This window comes from Prenolepis imparis, unplaced genomic scaffold (assembly GCF_030444845.1).
Source record: "Prenolepis imparis isolate NDT839.2.m4 unplaced genomic scaffold, iyPreImpa1.0 SCAF_1, whole genome shotgun sequence".
NCBI lineage: Eukaryota > Metazoa > Arthropoda > Insecta > Hymenoptera > Formicidae > Prenolepis > Prenolepis imparis.
The window spans coordinates 21,031,507-21,046,843 of NW_028141159.1; the positions used below are offsets into that span (position 1 = coordinate 21,031,507).

The window sequence follows — 15,337 nt, forward strand, 5'->3', positions numbered from 1 at the left end:
ATAATGCAATATGTTGCAAGTTGGATCGAAGTATCAATAAAGCGAATTAACAAAATTGATAGTAATTCTAAGTTAAGAGCTCGGCAGACCGCATTAACCACTTGCTTTTAGGAAGCTATAGAGTCGGGCGTTAAATCGCGACCTGACGTCTCGCACACGTTAGAATAGATATGTCACGTTCTCTATAATAAAACGTAAATCTAACGGAATAGAAACTAATATTTACTCAAAGGGGACTTGAAAATCGTATAGCTCTGTGTTCAGACGTAGCTGGACCCGCAAGCGGAACGTCCGTTTGAAGCTAGTTCCGATTCGCACGGCTACCATTGGTACACACAGTGGTGCTTTCAACAGAAATTTGATTTTGTCCGAGCCTGCAGACCGCAATCTCATATAATCCCATTTAATGCTAGGTGTTAGATTCATTACTGACGTTTCGCGAAATTTACAAATGTGGCAAATTGAAAAGAAGAACTAGAAATTCTAATAATAATTGAAATAGATTGTAATATCATCACTCAAAACATCAATCTAAAAAGGACAAAATATATATTCTTATTATATATGCGATTAAAATTTTCGATATTTTATTATATTATATTTCATTTCTATAACTCTCTCTCTCTCTAGACATTATCTCAGCTCGGTTTAACAAAGTCGGTTTTAATTAAAATTATTTCTCATAAATGACATTTAACATTTAAATATTAATTTCCATAAAAGGCGAGAAAAATTCTGACGAATTAACTTTTACGTGTGCAGCAAATTATTGTCAATTTTATATTTCGGCGAGCGCATAATCGAAATTAACGATATTGGGATAATAGAAAATGAGAAATACAGCAAGAAAGAAAAATAAAAATAATAAAAGTCTTTGCATTCTTCTCTGGTATTTTGCAGTAAAAGCTTTATATGCGAAACAAGAACTAGCCAATAGATTTTTATTTGCATTCTAGACAGCGTGTATGTGTGTGTATGTGTGTGAAAAGAGAAGATGTGCTTTTCTTGTGATGGAATTGTTCCTGCGGATAGGGATGGACTTTTCCCTGTAAATTGCTCGCGGCGTTCCCGTATATCTTTTTAGAGCAATTGTATTAAGAGAGATAAAAAATATACCATCAGGGATATAAATAAATAAATATACGAGTACTATCCTTCTTTATAGAGGAAAAGATTTTTGTTACTTATGTAAACTTGTTTTTATACGTTTTTTTATACTTATGATTATTTTTTAATACCTCGTAATTTATGAAAAGAGAACATTTTCTTTATTAAATGGTAAAAAAGTTGCATTTATTGAAAAAAAAATTTTTTTTACCAATAATTATGCTATTAAAATTGATAAATATTTAATATAAAGCTTATCTGAAAAAAACTTTTTAAAAACTTACATGTATTTTGAGGCGTAAAACTTGAGTATTTTTCAAAAACAATTGTCACTGTCGTCTTATTTCTTGCATTCTTTTGTTTGAACGTAATGTGATTATATGTAGGCAACATTTCTGTAAATTAAAAAATACAAAATAATTAATATGTTATAATAAAATATATAACAATAAACGTGTGTGTGTGTAATATAATATATATACAAACACAATAAATATAAAATAATATATAATATCTACGCAAATAATACAAGTGTCCGAAATTTGTTCTCCCGATAATATCCTTTAATTATACTTTAATTATAATTAACTATCCGTTGCAGAATGATATTCTCATTTAAAATCGTAATTTGCATGAGACAAGTGGTTTTTATGCTCATATCGAATCATAACATAATTATGGTTATAGCAGTTATATATTATATATAAATATACAAATTATTATATCAATATATTAATTAGTGATTAATTTCGTCTCTTAAATACTTACTTAGATGCTTAATCACGATTAAATACATAAATATCCCGACGCGATCGCACGGTGCATGGTTAACTGTTGACTGCGTTGGAACTAGTCCGAGTCCAACGTTCCGATGCTACGTCGTGGCAGCGTTTGTTTCGCGTACGAGGAACGCGGAACCGGACTGCAGCGTCCTCCACCGGTTAGCGCCAATTCAGTCCAGTGGTTTATCGCGCGCACGGCTACATCGTTTGCGGCTGGGAACGTTTGTGGTGCAGATTTAATATCACGATCGAACGAAAGAACGGTACGTATCTCTGTAATTAATACTCATGTAATCGATATCGTAATAGTGACAGTTATAATTACAGGTATAATTACGGTATGATGTAATCTCACGAATCGCTCGCGTCTCATCGATTTCAGGTTAGGCGCGAAGTAAGCGAGAGTAAATATATATCGTCTCTACAAGTAAACGCGAACCTCAGAAACTCTGTGTAAAGAAATTATATACGACTACTATCTTTTACGACTTAACCATTTTGCCATTCCGCGAAATATCGCGCTGTATATAGTAAGCGCGGTCAGACCGAATATTAAAAGGCATAAATTAAAACCTATATCGCCCACGAAATGACGACCATAATGAAACCAGCTTTTAACGATCACTCGAAATCTCTGACTGACCCCTTGCGTTTTCCTTTAATACAGATTCAAGTTTTGGGGGATACGGCGCATCGACCGAGGTATTAATTCTGAATTAACGAAGTCTAACCGTGGCAACCAGCTCGGCATTAGATGCCGCGGCCGAAATTGTGTGCACCACTATACCGAAACTTCCTCACGCATTCTCTCTCCCTCTCTCTCGCGCGACCTCCGTATATGGATCAAGTTTCTGCAAAGTGTCTTCCACGGTAAGTTCGACCAGCCTGCGAGCTTGCGAGCAGCGATAATTGGATATTAACGCAGCGAGAAAGTCGGAGTAGCTCTGCTACGTACATCAAAGCAATTTTAAATTAAGGAGAGGCGCGCTATTACACTCTCTCTGCTCGCACGCGTGCGTCTTTTTACTATTCTAATTTCTATTATCAAGATAATAATAGCGTAGCTCGATGTCAGAAATTATTTATGTAATATTATATGGATATATCTGCCTCTTTAACAGAGTAACGCACGCGCGAAACTACACTGAAAAAAATTGTTAACTTGACTAAACCGTTCAACTAAATAATATTTTGTTAATTGAACATATAAGAATATTTAAATTAAATCTAACAAAACGTGTATTTGACTTAAATACTAATATATGTTCAATTAATAAAATAGTAATTTAGTTGAACGGTTTAGTTAAATTAACAATTTTTTTCAGTCTATGCACGTATCTTGTAGATATTTCCTTTCGATTCTTTATAAAAAATAAAGTATATAATAATATAAATTAATATAGTATAAAATAAAATATATTAATTTTATAAAAAATAAAGTATAAAAATGAAATATAAAATTAAAATTAAAATCAATTTATAAAAGATCCTACACACAGAATTTTCTTTTAGAATTTACCCTGAAAACCATGGCAATCGTGGAGCAATATGGTATGAAAAGATTTTTAGAATTTCTCTGATTAATATTTATCACAATAACAATAATAATATCTATTACAATAAAATATAAAATATGTTTGATTAATTTTACTGTGCAGTTCAGTACAATTAATCAAACATGTTTTATATTTTATTGTGATAAGTATTATTATTTTTATTGTAATAAATATTAATCAGAGAAATTTTCATAAAGTTTTTTCCATACTATATTGTCCCACGATTACCATAATTTTCAGGGTAAATTCTAAGAGAAAATTCTCTCAGTGTACAGATATACAAATTTTATTTTAAAAATTCTTATGTAATACAAAAATATATATTGATTATATTTCGGGATACGTCGGTAATCTATAAAAAACTATTTATATTAAATGCACATGCAATGTATCATCTATTTATCTAGAAAATGACAATTTATTTAAATTCAGGGTTGCATAGAAACGCTAGCATAAAAAAAGAAATAATGTTTAAAACTGTTTAAATAAATAGATATATTCAATATACGTGAAATTCGTACAATCGATCAGTCGTAATCGGTTGGACTGTGCAATCTATGCTTTAACTTTAGATTTGATTTATCTTTATTATGTGATATGTGTGCGTGTTCGTATTTATTTCGTTTATTTTACTCAAACAGCTTTAATCAATAATGACATCACGTTTGAATAATTATTGACATGATATTAATATACGCAAAGAGTTCAATATAATTGATGCAGATTGTATTCGACTTTATATTGACTGGAATAATAACACACTGAATAATTAATAATAATTATTCCTGTAACATAATCGTTATTCGTATTATTGTTTGTGAGTTCGATAGCAATATTTTGAGTAAGAAATGTACAATTGTATGTCGTATTATATTTATCGAGTATTATTTTTCGGAATAAGCTCTTACATTCATCTTCTCGGGTTTCAGCCGAGCAAAACAATCAACGTCTTCTGTTGATTGTTTTGCTAAATTAGAGCGAATGTGAGAACGGTAGTTTTCGGTAAAGGATCGGTGAAATGCGAAACGGTAGACGGTTGTTGCAGAATAAATGAGAGAACGGGACGATGGAGAAAGCGCGGTGGTATATACAAAATGTTTGCAAGTTGCAGAACTAATTCGAGGAGATATTAATTGGCGTAAAGTAATTATAAGTGCTGGGAGCAGTTGCTCGATAGTTTAAGTATAGCTTCGACAACGATGGTAGTCTATGAGAAGAAGCAGTTTTCGAACAGAAAATATACATATATACTTAAACTCCGTAATGGTACGTAATAGCGTAACATTGTTTCGCGCAAGAAAATAGATTACTTAATCAAATCAACGAGTAAAAAGATCATTTTCTTTAAGCTTGTGATCGTAGCATTTTTTTTGTAAAATATCTTAAGTAATATATAAACTTATAGAAAAGAAATGCTATGTTAAACATTAAAAATTGTGCAATATAATTTTACAGGAAAATAAATTTTTAATCAAGTAAAGGAGAGATATGATACTTATTACATAGCATATTATAATTTAAATTAGAAATCTTCCTTTTTCAATAAAGTCGGATTATATATTCTTTAATGTATAACAAGCTTAAAAAAGTTTCTTAAAAAAAAATATATAATAAAGGAATATAAGGGTAAACTGGTTTAATAAAATTAACATGCAATTTCATTTTTTCGAAGGGTAAAAAATAGTCGACCGTAATTTTAATTATAAAGTGCAATCGCAATTGTGCATAATCACTTATACGGGATGCATTAAACGTATTACGTTGGTGCATTTCGTACTTGAATTATTATTGACTAAAGTCACGAAGCGCACATATATACACCGACAAAATACCTTTAATAAACATTAGGTATCTGATGGCGAAACTCCTAAATACGCATAATACAATTTGGCTAGAATGCACGGTCCAACCTTTCCCGCCGTAATTGAAACACGGTACATCGACGGTGTCTCTCAAAGGCCGGTATTGGAAGTTAATAACAAACATAACAACCCCTCAATGTTTCGCGAGCGGCAAAGGGGTATGGGCGTGGATGTATATGGTACTTTGAAAAAATTTCCCAGGAGAACGCGACACGTTAATATCCCTGTGAGAGCGCGCGAGGGTTGCACGCACACTCTCAACGAATCTCTCTGTAACGAGCATTAACACAATAAATTCTCAAAGGCTGGAATTTACAACGTGCAGAGTTTCGAACGGTAAATCAAATATCACCCTTGTAAAGAAAGAAACAAAAAGATAATGCAATTTTGCTTTTTGTAGTAGACTACGTTTGCAAAATGCATCCTATGAAATTATTTTTTCCCTCTCTTTCTCTCTATATATATATTTTTTATTTTATTTATTTTTTTAAATTTTATTATAACTCAAAAATTTCTCTAACAGATTGATTGCGCTGTTTTCCTACTTACAAGAGAATTTCTTAGCTATAAATAATATCGAAAATTAAGGAACTAAATTGCAGAGATACAAATATTACATTTATAAAATAATATTTATAATAATAATTCCATATCTGATTAAATTTTAAGCAAGTACAGGATTTTAATTTGCATTTTATCTAGCGGAATATGTTACGTTAAAGATAAGAACATGTAAAATTAGATTGTTGTTAAGAGAAAGACAAAATCTCTCAAATCTGTCGAGAAGTCCATAAGAGGAGCGTAAGTACGCGAGCATCCTCCGCATCCTCTCTCGGATATCCTGCGCGCATCATACTTCTTTTACGCGGCGTTTTGTCGCGCGACAAGCCTCGTCGGAATTTATTATCCGGCACTCTGAATTATTTGCATGTGCCCCGTAATCCCGCGTTGTGTAATCCCTTAAGTCACCGAAGCCCGTTGCACAGCCGCTGTCCGAGGCCGGCGCGATCGGACAACGGCGCGGCCGGACGTCGGACTTTTCGCGCTTAGCACACATATACGACGCGAGCAATCGCGTGGAATTTATATTCCAGCAGCTGCCGTGGCTTGTGTGCCACACAGAGGGAAGCGGGAAGCTTTCGTCGCTCGAAATTTCATCACGGACGCACCTGTCGCGCCGACTCGACTCGGGACGAATTAAATGAAACGGTTTAGATTGTCTTTTTTTCGACGTTCAACGCGCGCAGAGGCGCATTAACGCGACCGAAAATACATTTGAAAAAATACATTTAAAAAACATTTGTGTCTTGGATTTGTTTTTCTAAAATACGCGATTATAGAAATTAAAAATGCTGTTATAAAAATTATAACAGAGAAGAATAGATGGCTTTCTTCGAACAATATGCGTTTTATCGAAATTAATTTTGTAATTGACAAAATTGAGTTAGAATCGAATTTTTAACGCCTAAGGGAAATTATATATTTTGAAACCATTTGTTCTTTTATATAGAAGAACTAAAAATAAATTGCTAATAGCAAAAGTGATAGTAAATTAATAAAAATAAATGAAAAAATAAGCGAGATGACGATATTTTCATTATGTGAAAAAATATTGCCGTGGGAAATATAATTGTCCGTGATATCCTATAGCTTTCTCGTTCAATTTGATTTTTCCATTCTTGTGTGTTAGCAAATTTGTATGCTTGCACTTGCGTTTTCTGGTATTTCGTCGCAAATCTAACGTACATATTTCACTGCCAGCAAATTAAATGAAACGGATCAGTTGATTTTCCAATATTCCGCACTAAAGCGATTTACCACAGATAGAAAATATAAAACGAGCGTATTCCTCATCAATCGGAGTTTTCTGTTTTGCCACGAGAATTTTATTGTTATACATATTTCTCTCTTGCTATGACACGAACCCCAAATGTGTAGAAGTCACGGATGTGTTATTGTTTATAATGTACGCGCACAATGTCAGACCACTTGAATATGTTATTGATTTCCTTTCACAGCATAATTTATTGTTTTGCATTTTATGTTATATAAAATTTCAAAATTTCATTAAGGTTTGGAGAGCTTTTCAAGCAAGAATTTAAAATTATGGCCATATATGTGTGTGTATATTTGTGTGTCTATGTGTAAAATGATCAAATCAAATTATGATAAAAACACAAAATAAATAAGAAATATAAAATTAAAAAAAAATCTTAATTATATAATTAATATTGTATATTTATCAAGTATATAGTGTAACTGTGTGAAATATTTGATAAGTAGCTGCCTTACCTCCGTACGCTTACAAGTTTACGTGTTATTTAATGAATGATTAAACCGCACAATCAAGTGATTGAAGTAACAAAAATATAGATTAATTATTGATAATATAGCAATTATTTATTAATAATTAATTTGAAGTTAAAAGAACAAAATAGACCACATGAATTTATTTTGTAATATATATTAAATATTTCATTGTATCACACACGTATACTCAGAATTAACTGCCACACAATGTTTGGCTCTCGATTCATGCAATATATAATGTGCTATTATTTAACTTAAATTATTGCACGTTCTCAATCTGAAAATGATTAGCGTATTCCATTTATCTTTGAAATACAATCGATGATCACAATCGATGAGAAATTCAAAACACAAAAAAAAGCGCGAAAATAATTAAATATTTTAATTCGTTTAAAGGAATATTTAAAGGATGATAATTATAGCCCATAAATATCGTAATAATGCAAAGCATTTTGTGAGATATATTAATTTGAAGTTTTGACGAATTGTACCATAGAGAGAATGAAAATCATAAATTACTATTTTATTACAATATTTACGAACGAGATAATTTTTCTCGGATTCAATTATATTTTGCTTTGCTTTGAATATTTTGTTTATTAAAGCATACTGTGCTCACTTTTGAAAATGCGAAGAACTATATAAAAACAGCAGGATCGAATGATTTAATTAACGAGAAGTTATATGCATACATCAATCTTTCGTGATTTGAATATAGCTAAGTAATTGACAATTCAAGAAATAAAGAAATATTTTGTAGAGAGAGAAAGACAGAGGGGAAGGGGGGGAGTGCATCAATTATTCGGAGTTTGTTTTCGTGGCGTATATAGAACGCTGTTGTTTGAATTTCATGGTCTCGTCATTCGCTCCGCGAATTCGAATAAGTAGGCAGCCTTGAGAGCCGCTTCATGTGTCGTCATATTATTTCTCGTAATACGATTACAATAAGTACTACGCGATATCACGATTATATTTTCTAACAATTAAAATTTATCAGCCCACGCGATTAATTAACTATATCGCGATTGCCGATTTGCACGATTCATAGATTTCCAGAAAAATAATTGAATTAAAAATTGTTTCGTTTTTTACAGATATATAATTGTTTTTTTTTAAAGTGCTTGCATTTTAATACATTTCGCATCACGAAGCATTTATACATAATTGTAATTTGTCGTATTTCACGAGATTTACTGGATGGAAATCTATTCTGCGAGAGAATCGGATCAGCGAATTATATTTCTGACTATATATGTATAGTGGATATTTTTCTTTAAATTTAATTGGTATATTTTTATTCATATATGTATATATTATAATGCAAGATAATAATTGTCCTAAAATGAAAATTTTAATAGTAAATCATATTTATTATTAACAAATTCAAATAACAAAGGATAGTAGTATATCAACCTTTCGTTGATAATTAATTTATAATTAGGAAACAAAGTATTTCGCATTAATTTATTGTATATTGCGTTAAATATTTTGTGAACGATACGAATCAACTATTAGAATATTCGGTGTATATTTTTGCAGCATACACGTAGCGCGCTATTGTTTGCATTCTAGACTCGTACAAGTAGACAGCATCAAGAACTCCGTATGTCGTTGTATTATTTTTCGTAATACGATCGCAATAAATAACAAAACAATGCGATTATATTTTCTAGCAATTAGAGTTTATCAGCTGTTCCATTAATTAACCATATTGTGATTGAAGATTCACTCGATTTATACATTCATACATTTCGAGAAAGAATCGAAAGGAATATCACGAGGATAGGAATAAAAAATTATAATTTTATTGTTTACAAATGTATAATTGTTCCTTTAATGCCTGCATTATAATACATCTTGCATCATCGAGCGTTTGTATATATAGTAATTTGTCGTAGTTCACGAGATTTCATTGAATGAAAATCTATCGAATAATATTGGCTACTATATTTCTAATTATTGTCCGCGAATATTTTTTTTTTTAATTTAACTAATATATTTTCTATTAATATTTATATTTTAATGCAAGATAATAATTGTCTTAAAATGATCATTTTAATAAATAATATTATTTTTTATCAACAGATATGGTGTCGTCGCGGCAAGTAATGTGTGAATCGTACGTAATTAATGTCGGGAGTGTCGTATACAGTATCGCGCGATTATTATATTCTACTGATTAGTTCGCGTACGATCGTAATTAACCATGTTTTCGCGAGTGTGGTGTGAATGCCGGGAAGGAATGGCAAAGGACAAACAAGAGAAGTGGAGGAGGAACTGTGGCAGCGGGCGATGGCGAAGCAATCGTGTAGTGAGTACTTACATATTTAATTTATTACTTAGTACTTGCGAATTCTTCGCTTATCTCCGCAGGAGTAATTTATTTCACATTATTGCATAATATAATGGATATAAAATAATATACATTCTAGATTATTCTAGATTGTATATCTTGAAACATTTTTAAAATATTTACAATATATTAATATTTTTATATAAAGAGAAAGAGAGACGTATAAACAATTTTAATATTGTATTTAAGAGATTTATTTAGATTGTTTATGTAAACAAATTAAATTTTTATTTATTACATTTGATAAAAGTTTATCTAAAAAACGCAAATGAGAAAAATTTAATTCCGTGTAATAATTGTTTTTAAAAATTTTGATTAAACTTTTATATAATTTAAATTTACATTTATATTTAAATGTACATTAATATTGTGTGCAACTGTTGCTGTTGCACAACGAATTGAGGTGAGTACGTTATTTTAATCTCAAGATAACAAATTAGAAAAATAAAAAAATATAATTACAATTTGCTAGAGAAATCAGAAATCAAAGAAATTCATTATAATCCGAAATTTTTGCTCTGCATATGCACGATGAACAATTATTAGTCACTGCGTTTTATATTAAAGCTACAATTATTGTAGCATGTTTTAAGATTTTTTATTAAATAGAAAAAAATTATTTATCAAGAGGAATTCTGTATATTTCGAAATACTTGCGCGTACATGCGTGTACATAACATAATTAAAACTTTTTAGTGATTATTCCTACATTTCGTATAAAAAAATACTGCGGCACTCTTTTAAATCTTCCACGATAGAATAATTTGCCAAGAATCAGAATTCGGAAAAGCTTGATTCAATCCAAAATGTTCGCGCGCGCTTAAATGTATGTTTAAATATTTGTGACTGCCCTCTTGCGTTTCATACGAAAATATTTGTCTATATACGTATTATTTCTTTCGATTATATATGTAGTTTTTCGTAGACTTTTTTAACGAATTTCACAAATTTTTGCTCCAAAAACTTCAAACTTTAAACAAGATATATTTCAAGTAATTTAACTCTCGCCCCGAGAGTTTAGATTTTTGAAATACGGTATTGTAATCAAGCTTCTTAGAAAATATGTAGCTGCATGAACGAGCACTTCGACGTGTTGTATATGCTACGCGAATCGGACGTCACGACTTATTGTTAGTTCCACAACAATAACGTCAGCGACAAACTCGGTACGATTGGTCCCGATAGTAAAAGTCGGCCAGCTTTGCAAACTTTATACTTAGACGCGGTGGGCAGCTCTCAAGTACCAGCGCACAGGATACGTTGGGTCCTTTTGTGGCGTTTTCTCTCCCTTCCTTCCCCTCTCTCTCTCTTTCTTTCTTTCTCTCTCCCTCTGCGCAGCGTTCTTTTATTATGTAAATCTATGTCGTCGGTGGAGCACGGAACGTTCGGAACATATAAAGGGTTTTAATATTAAGCGCCAGCGCGAGAGAGCGCAGACCAGCGACAGGTCCGCCGTTTCTCGCTCGCGAATCCTTGGTCGTATCCTTCCTGGAGGGGTCGGATGAATAGGATGGGGAACCGCCGGTGTGGTCCATGATACGAGGTATCGCGGGAGCTCGTTGGTATGCCACCCTTCCCCTTCCCCAGCATCTTGCACGCTCCGCGCCGAACATGACGAGACTTCGTAGTAGAAACGCTCGACGATACAGGATTCATACCGATCGCTTTCGTTCGGGTCCTTCGCGACGCGAGATGCGAGTTTCTCTCTTTTACCATCCGCCTCCATCGCGACTATCCCCTCGCGACCTGTCTCTCCTCCCTCTGTCTCTCTCTCCTGGTCCCTCTTTTACGTTTGCGCGCGCGTGTTTTTCATTCGTGAGATGCAGTATGCAGTTATGTCCCGAAAAGAGGCGCATACACATAAGTTATGTTTGTCACGCGAAGAAATATCGGCTATTGATTTTTTCATTTCGACAGAAAATATATTGAGATAGAGCCTTATCTTGGAACTACATATGTTTGAGGCATCATCAGTAATCATTGCATTTCTTAATCGAAGATCGCAGGCTTTAGAAACGCGTTAATTTTATGGTGAACGTTTGTTCTTATTTTTTTTTTCAATTCATTGGTCGAACTGTAAAAATATTCTCTTGATTAAAAAATCCTTGCACTCTGAATTTGTAACATTTAATCACGCTCTGGAAGTCTCACATTGTATTACTTTAAGCGATCTGTCGATTTTCTCTGTTAGAATTTTCAGGAAAAAATTCAAAGATTTTTCCATTTGTAACAATTTTTGAAATGAAATGTATAAATTCCTTATTTCAATCGTGCATAATGAATATAAATTTTCTCAAAGAATACTACACTTTCTGATTTTGGCAATTTTTATCATCGATAAAATTATTATACTTTTTATGATAATTCTAATCTACCGTTGCACCAGAAGTACTTATATGACGGAAGTTGAATCTTCCACAGAAAATGTTTTCGAAGAAACGCTTTTCCATTATGGTAATGATTCCCTTTATATTATGTCCATCGCGAAGAGATACAGAGCTTGCAAGAAAATCGTCAGAGCGTTTTTTATCCAAGATAATGTACATCCAGCCGAGTCTCTCCCAGGAAAACGGAGCGTATCGAGAGTAGTAAATTTTTTTTTTTTTCGTTGCAGGCCTAATTCTCCGACTCTCGGTATTTCGCAAGTCGATATACGTTTCGCGCGAAAAAGAGAGCTCATAAATTCCTCCCCCCGGTTAATCCCCACAACTCTTGATGTGTTTGCCGGGTTTGTCTGCAGCCCGACACTCGGGCATCATCGGCATTACTCACCCGCCATTTCCGCGCAGTGTAACTTCGTTATTGTTGTCCATAGGAAGCGCGAGCGTTAGAATCCGCGCGCGTTTTCTCTCGCGCGTGCATCGAAAAATATATCGCGCGTCCGCGATATCGAAGGCACCGCGATCACAAATCACGGACCATTTCCATGCTAATGCGCGATGAAATTGGCAACCGGCCATTTTGGGGGGTTGAGAGGGGGAGGGTCACTCCATCTCTCGTCGTCTTCTTATCCGCACATGTACATGCATATCCTCTTCTCTTCTCTTCTTTTCTCTCTCTGAGCGATTGCGATTTCGCGTCTTATCCATCAATCGCGAAAGTCGAAGCCGTAAACATTTCTTTCTTCGCTCGCGAACATAAACTTTTTCCAGATTTAGTTTTTTTTTAAAGATCTTTCGCGCGTTACCTTCTATCTCACGTTTTTGACAAAGGTTTCGTTTTGCGCGAACCTTAACGCTCCTGTTCTCTCTTTACGAAATTTTCGGAAAAACTTTTGCAAACGTTCCGCGAAACATTCTTCAACTTTTTTGCCGAATTTAGCTGTCGTTGTTATAATCAAATTGCGTGTACCGTCAACGCGAGCAACTGCGATAAGAATACATATCCGCGATGCTATTATCGTCATGAATACGTCCCACGCATTTACTCGGTAATATTTCGCCGAGATGTGCCATCGAGTCGAATTCATCGAATCTGTTTCGACTATATCCGCGGAAAAGACGCTGAGTCGATAAGCAATTTAGCGAAAGTCATAGAAAAGTTGGGGCTTCACTTAGTAGTTGGCCGCGCGAACGCGTCTCTCTGGAAGGCGCGGGGCAACTTGGGGATGGTGAAGGAGGGGGCGAGAAAGAGCTTTAGCTTCGTATATATCCAAATTGATTAGGAGCTTCGACATTTACGGCCGACCGACCGCGAGACGTATAAGAAGTTTGAACGACTCGATCTTGGACGGGAAGGAGGTAAAACGCCAACGGGATACAACGAGCGATACGAAACGCGAACGAAACGCGAGGGGGTGAGGCTCTATTTCGCCTTGGCATCGTCGCCCGATCACCGTTCTCCCCCGCTATAAGCATATTTCCCCCGAGTTTCGAGATATCGCTGAACTTCTTACCCCCCACGGATTCAAAGGGGATTGAGCAGTAATGCAAACGGCCCACCGGCGGCAGTTCCCTCGGAATTGTTTGCCCGGCTACGTAGGTTGCGGCTTATGTTTGCCTTTAGCCCGTGAAACTTTTTCACGGGCGTTTTCCTTTCTTTTTTATGTCGAGACCAAACAACGGCCGGGATGCATCGCATTGGCTTAACTCTGTCTCGTTGATGGGGAAATTCAAGCGTGGATGAGTACCGAACGTCATTAAATTGTTTATTGACCACTCGACTCTTGTGCGATTAAACTCATCTTCCTTATTTATTGAAAGTTCCAGGCGAGAAAGACGATAAAAAAAATTATGGCGTGTACTTATACGCACACATACGCAAAATATATATTCGAAATATTTTTCTAAACATCTCCCGATTGCATAATAATTTAATTGAAAAAATATCACATTTGTGTCTAAAATTGATTAAATGCTCCACGTGCAGTACTATAAAAATATAAAGCTGTCAAAATAATAATATCAAAGACCAGATTTAAATCGAAATGTATATTTATTGTTGCAATATATACAAGTGTACATACGTGACAGATATGATCGCAAAAGGAGAATCAATTGCTTTTTTCATCATAAAGATGTTCGATCCGTATCGGCAATATTATATACTGTGCCATACGTTATAAATGCATGCGCGATCGATGTTTCGCGCTGTGCAAATATTTGATCACCAAACGATATGGTTTCCGTCGAAAATATGTTGTCGAGCACATCGTCGGATACATTATTGCGTAATTCTTAATCGATGACGTCATCGCAACTCGTGATAAATCTAAAACATATTCCATCTTTTTCATTGCTCGCGCAATTCGTACATATTATACATGCTGATATTTTGATAAGCAACAGTTTTCGATTTGCATATTTTCTATACGATCGAGCACTTTACAGCGAAACGCTGTAGAAGTCGCGTAGTAAATTCTGCTTCAAATTCTATATTCGCAGTTTTACATTATACATATAATGAATAGCAATAATAGTAGAATATTACTAGTGGTGTTTCTCATTTTTTTATAATTTATTATTTTAAAGATTTACCATTGCTTCTTCGTTAATCTTCGAGATCGCATTAATGCAAAATTTTCTCAAGACACAATTTTTTGATTAAAATTTAAAAACACTTTTTTACTGTGCTCTATTTTAATTTGCATCTCAATAATATATAAATACGTGTCTGCGAGAAAGAAGTTTAATTTCGAGGATACTTGTTTCTAATTTTTGATAGACGCACATCGTTTATTCAATTGGGAATGCACATATGAGTTGTGTGCGTCACGATATCCCGTTTATAGTCATATCCCCATGGCTCATTTGAAGGTAGTATAACGACTGCGGGATTAATTTATGACGGTGATATATCGACGGACTATTAGCGCGAGCCCGTTAAAATGAGTCCTGCTGGGATCAATTTCTACTGTCGAGTACGCCT

General features: G+C 33.9%; 1 protein-coding gene across 2 annotated transcripts in view; it reads left to right on the top strand.

Moving 5' to 3' along the window:
• The window catches only part of LOC145935786 (uncharacterized), a 204,787-nt gene that overhangs the window by 66,754 nt on the left and 122,696 nt on the right, over positions 1–15,337 (top strand). Inside the window, exons 1-3 of one of the 2 annotated variants that reach the window (XM_083037390.1) lie at positions 2,069–2,152; positions 2,557–2,759; positions 9,703–9,928. The exons of the other annotated variant lie outside the window; for it this stretch is intronic. The gene's annotated coding sequence lies outside the window, so the exon portion shown is untranslated. Of the gene's footprint in view, positions 1–2,068; positions 2,153–2,556; positions 2,760–9,702; positions 9,929–15,337 lie in introns of those variants that run through there. 2 annotated transcript variants of the gene reach the window in all.